This window comes from Colias eurytheme, chromosome 26 (genome assembly GCF_061535395.1).
Source record: "Colias eurytheme isolate Ceu_HAF_F1 chromosome 26, ilColEury1 Martin Lab GWU primary, whole genome shotgun sequence".
NCBI lineage: Eukaryota > Metazoa > Arthropoda > Insecta > Lepidoptera > Pieridae > Colias > Colias eurytheme.
In genome coordinates this window covers 7,118,934-7,124,837 of record NC_143005.1, presented here as the reverse complement: position 1 = coordinate 7,124,837, position 5,904 = coordinate 7,118,934, and positions in this window count along the sequence as shown.

The following is a 5,904-nucleotide window of genomic DNA, read 5'->3' as shown; positions in this document are numbered from 1 at the left end:
AATTCAAATTCAAATAGATATAGAACATATTCAAATTCAAAATCAAATTCAAGTATATATAGAACAGCAAACAGCGAACAGCGAACAGCGAACAGCGAACAGCGAACAGCGAACACGAACAGCGAACAGCGAACAGCGAACAGCGAACAGCGAACAGCGAACAGCGAACAGCGAACAGCGAACAGCGAACAGCGAACAGCGAACAGCGAACAGCGAACAGCGAACACCGAACACCGAACAACAAACACCGAACACCGAACACCGAACACCGAACACGAACACGAACACAAACACAAACACAAACTCTCAAAATCAAATTCAAATTCAAATTCAAATTGTAATTCAAACTCAAATTCAAATTCAAATTCAAATTCAAATTCAAACACGAACACGAACAGTGAACAGCGAACAGCGAACAGCGAACAGCGAACAGCGAACACGAACACGAACACGAACACAATCAAATTCAAATTCAAATTCAAATTCAAATTCAAATAGATATAGAACATATTCAAATTCAAAATCAAATTCAAGTATATATAGAACAGCAAACAGCGAACAGCGAACAGCGAACAGCGAACAGCGAACAGCGAACACGAACAGCGAACAGCGAACAGCGAACAGCGAACAGCGAACAGCGAACACGAACACGAACACGAACACGAACACGAACACGAACATGAACACGAACACGAACACGAACACAGTCTCAGTAAGTATGATATTAATAGGAACATTTCCAAAAAAAAGGCCCCTGGGTAGTTTCAGCCCAGGGCCCCAAGAGTTCAGGGTCCGGCCCTGTAGCTATGCGAGGTTTGCCTATAACGTTCACCTAGAGTTACATGTTTCTAAAATACCTGGTTTGTTGTGTTTAATGGTCCTGTATGATTGGCATGTTTTAAATGTTTTTACTGTATTTGTAGGTTGGTGAAAATATGAAGTTCTTTGGAAAAAATTTGAAATTAATTGCATCGATTTTATGTGTTCAAATATGTTATTTGCTTTCTATGGAAACTGTAGAAGGATGTATATAGTAGGTACTTTCTTACATACACATTAAAATCATTAAATACAGTAACTTGGTTCCGCCGTAATGGCGCCGTTGCTAATATTCCAAATCGTGAGGTTGCTTTGCTCTAAAAAACTGTGCTTCGTTCAAACTTTATATCAACCTACAATAACATTATAAGTTAAAAGGTGTAAATAGATTACTAGCGCTCCGGGAGTATTTTCATTGGTGCCTTTTTCATTCACGATAGTTGAAATATGACATCTTACTTAGAAGTCTGATCATGTGTACTGTATAGTGTAAAAATTAATATTAAAAACAAAAAAAATATATTCTCCAAGTTAAGTTAATAATGTTTCCTCCAAGTAAATTATTTTCAAATTCAGTTAAGATATTTTTGAGATTTGTCATTACAATTTACAAACATAATGAGACACTCACATAAAAATACAAATTCTCTTCTCCTTATAATTTATATAGTGTAGCCTTTCACATTTTCTCTGCATTATGTATATTAATGGCGTTTTATACTACTGGCACTAAAGGTATATAACGGTATATAACTATAAATTAATTAGGTAATTATGCTTATATCACAAGAAAATGACTCAAAATCGCATAATATAATATGGTAATATGGGGTTTAATAAAACGAAAAATATTAATTTATTATTTTTATTTTCACTTTTATATTAACTGCTATCGTCAGTATTGGCATCTTTACAAAATATAATCCCTTTGTTTAATGGAAGAATTAAAACATATATATTATTTTGGCAAATCCAAATTCACCTACGTAATTACAAAGAAAACTTATAAAATATACATTTATACATCCTACTTACTACTATTTGATAAAAAAAAACTTAATACAAACAATTATTCGTAATAGAACAACATAATCAGAATTCTTATTTAATCTCATATTTACATGTTTTACATAATTTACATTAAAGTTATGGACCGTCTAAATAACTAAATGAAATGAGAAACTTGATCAGTTAAAATTCAGATCGAATGGTTAAAATACAATGATCAGTGAAATATTTACACGTATAACTTATTGCACGTTTTCCAACGTCAAAATGTAGCCTCGAAACATTTTTACAAATTTCTACCAATTTGGTAGTTTTTTGTTAAATGTATGATTGGATTTTGTTAATGATTCGAAGCTACATTAAATTAAATAATAGTCAAGGAATGAATAATTTAATTAATGAGTTGGGCTGTATTTCTACTTGGCAACATTTCTAATTAAAATAGTTACACATCCTAATTCGGATACATTTTCAGATTTACAAGTTTACGTTTACAATCATAATTCTATACACAACTACACAGACATTCGATATCACTCCCCAACCAAACTCCACCATTTCTACCATTTACCACATTTCTACCATACAAAAATGGTAGAAACACAGCCCAAAACACGTCAACCCACACGAACCCACGCCATATACAAAGCGTTTTTGGCCAAGCTATTCGGTGGTCTTAATTGTGTGTGGTCTTAATTCGGTGGTCTTAAAAGTGGTGGAAATTCAAATTCAAATTCAAATAGATATAGAACATATTCAAATTCAAATTCAAATTCAAATTCAAATTCAAATAGATAAAGAACATATTCAAATTCAAATTCAAAATCAAATTCAAGTAGATATAGAACAGCAAACAGCGAACAGCGAACAGCGAACAGCGAACAGCGAACAGCGAACACGAACAGCGAACAGCGAACACCGAACACCGAACACCGAACACGAACACGAACACGAACACGAACACAAACACAAACTCAAATTCAAATTCAAATTCAAATTGTAATTCAAATTCAAATTCAAATTCAAATTCAAATTGTAATTCAAATTCAAATTCAAATTCAAATTCAAATTCAAATTCAAATTCAAATTCAAATTCAAATTCAAATTCAAATTCAAATTCAAATTCAAATTCAAATTCAAATTCAAATTCAAATTCAAATTCAAATTCAAATTCAAATTCAAATTCAAATTCAAATTCAAATTCAAATTCAAATTCAAATTCAAATTCAAATTCAAATTCAAATTCAAATTCAAATTCAAATCCAAATTCAAATTCAAATTCAAATTCAAATTCAAATTCAAATTCAAATAGAACATATTCAAATTCAAATTCAAAATCAAATTCAAGTAGATATAGAACAGCAAACAGCTAACAGCGAACAGCGAACAGCGAACAGCGAACAGCGAACAGCGAACAGCGAACAGCGAACAGCGAACAGCGAACAGCGAACAGCGAACAGCGAACAGCGAACAGCGAACAGCGAACAGCGAACAGCGAACAGCGAACAGCGAACAGCGATCAGCGAACAGCGAACAGCGAACAGCGAACAGCGAACAGCGAACAGCGAACAGCGAACAGCGAACAGCGAACAGCGAACAGCGAACAGCGAACAGCGAACAGCGAACAGCGAACAGCGAACAGCGAACAGCGAACAGCGAACAGCGAACAGCGAACAGCGAACAGCGAACAGCGAACAGCGAACAGCGAACAGCGAACACGAACAGCGAACAGCGAACACCGAACACCGAACACCGAACACGAACACGAACACGAACACAAACACAAACTCAAAATCAAATTCAAATTCAAATTCAAATTGTAATTCAAATTCAAATTCAAATTCAAATTCAAATTGTAATTCAAATTCAAATTCAAATTCAAATTCAAATTCAAATTCAAATTCAAATTCAAATTCAAATTCAAATTCAAATTCAAATTCAAATTCAAATTCAAATTCAAATTCAAATTCAAATTCAAATTCAAATTCAAATTCAAATTCAAATTCAAATTCAAATTCAAATTCAAATTCAAATTCAAATTCAAATTCAAATTCAAATTCAAATTCAAATTCAAATTCAAATTCAAATTCAAATTCAAATTCAAATTCAAATTCAAATTCAAATTCAAATTCAAATTCAAATTAGAACACGAACACGAACACGAACACGAACAGCGAACAGCGAACAGCGAACAGCGAACAGCGAACAGCGAACAGCGAACAGCGAACAGCGAACAGCGAAAAGCGAACAGCGAACAGCGAACAGCGAACAGCGAACAGCGAACAGCGAACAGCGAACAGCGAACAGCGAACAGCGAACAGCGAACAGCGAACACGAACAGCGAACAGCGAACAGCGAACAGCGAACAGCGAACAGCGAACAGCGAACAGCGAACACGAACACGAACACGAACACAATCAAATTCAAATTCAAATTCAAATTCAAATTCAAATAGATATAGAACATATTCAAATTCAAAATCAAATTCAAGTATATATAGAACAGCAAACAGCGAACAGCGAACAGCGAACAGCGAACAGCGAACAGCGAACAGCGAACACGAACAGCGAACAGCGAACAGCGAACAGCGAACAGCGAACAGCGAACAGCGAACAGCGAACAGCGAACAGCGAACAGCGAACAGCGAACAGCGAACACCGAACACCGAACAACAAACACCGAACACCGAACACCGAACACCGAACACCGAACACGAACACGAACACAAACACAAACACAAACTCTCAAAATCAAATTCAAATTCAAATTCAAATTGTAATTCAAACTCAAATTCAAATTCAAATTCAAATTCAAATTCAAATTCAAATTCAAACACGAACACGAACACAAACACAAACACAAACTCTCAAAATCAAATTCAAATTCAAATTCAAATTTACCGAACACCGAACACCGAACACAATCAAATTCAAATTCAAATTCAAATTCAAATTCAAACACGAACACAAACACAAACACAAACACAAACTCTCAAAATCAAATTCAAATTCACCGAACACCGAACACCGAACACCGAACACGAACACGAACACGAACACGAACACGAACACGAACACGAACACGAACATGAACACGAACACGAACACGAACACAGTCTCAGTAAGTATGATATTAATAGGAACATTTCCAAAAAAAAGGCCCCTGGGTAGTTTCAGCCCAGGGCCCCAAGAGTTCAGGGTCCGGCCCTGTAGCTATGCGAGGTTTGCCTATAACGTTCACCTAGAGTTACATGTTTCTAAAATACCTGGTTTGTTGTGTTTAATGGTCCTGTATGATTGGCAAGTTTTAAATGTTTTTACTGTATTTATAGGTTGGTGAAAATATGAAGTTATTTGGGAAAAAATTTGAAATTAATTGCATCGATTTTATGTGTTCAAATATGTTATTTGCTTTCTATGGAAACTGTAGAAGGATGTATATAGTAGGTACTTTCTTATATACACATTAAATTCATTAAATACAGTAACTTGGTGCCGCCGTAATGGCGCCGTTGCTAATATTCCAAATCGTGAGGTTGCTTTGCTCTAAAAAACTGTGCTTCGTTCAAACTTTATATCAACCTACAATAACATTATAAGTTAAAAGGTGTAGATAGATTACTAGCGCTCCGGGAGTATTTTCATTTGTGCCTTTTTCATTCACGATAGTTGAAATATGACATCTTACTTAGAAGTCTGATCATGTGTACTGTATAGTGTAAAAATTAATATTAAAAACAAAAAAAATATATTCTCCAAGTTAAGTTAATAATGTTTCCTCCAAGTAAATTATTTTCAAATTCAGTTAAGATATTTTTGAGATTTGTCATTACAATTTACAAACATAATGAGACACTCACATAAAAATACAAATTCTCTTCTCCTTATAATTTATATAGTGTAGCCTTTCACATTTTCTCTGCATTATGTATATTAATGGCGTTTTATACTACTGGCACTAAAGGTATATAACGGTATATAACTATAAATTAATTAGGTAATTATGCTTATATCACAAGAAAATGACTCAAAATCGCATAATATAATATGGTAATATGGGGTTTAATAAAACGAAAAA